Below are 501 nucleotides of genomic sequence, written 5' to 3' on the forward strand. Positions count from 1 at the left end.
GTTTTTACATCTGTGTTTGCATTTCTGTTTGCATTCGTAATTTAATTTTATTCATCTACATTCACAAAACTTTTCACAAACCCCCCACTTCGTGTATGACCTAATTCTCGAACCACATTTGGTCCTTGAGAGACGACCTAGGAGTCATTTCCTAGTCTATATTGCATTCTTTTATGCACATTAAATTTTGCATGGGGTGCGACACCCATCTATGATGATACCTATATGTAATGATTCTAACACTCCCCCTCAAGCTGGAGCATATAGATTGTATGTACCAAGCTTGGAATAAATAAACTCAATCTGAGGTCCCCTCAATGACTTAGTCAACACATCTGCGAGTTGGTCATTTGATCCAACAAACTCGATACATATTTCTTTTGACAATAATTTTTCCCGAACAAAATGACAATAAATCTCTATATGTTTAGTTCTCTCATGAAACACTGGATTTGATGCAATGTGAAGGATAGCTTGGTTATCACAATAAACCTTCATACT

The sequence above is a fragment of the Vigna radiata genome, unplaced genomic scaffold, assembly GCF_000741045.1.
Source record: "Vigna radiata var. radiata cultivar VC1973A unplaced genomic scaffold, Vradiata_ver6 scaffold_131, whole genome shotgun sequence".
In the NCBI taxonomy this organism is placed as follows: domain Eukaryota; kingdom Viridiplantae; phylum Streptophyta; class Magnoliopsida; order Fabales; family Fabaceae; genus Vigna; species Vigna radiata.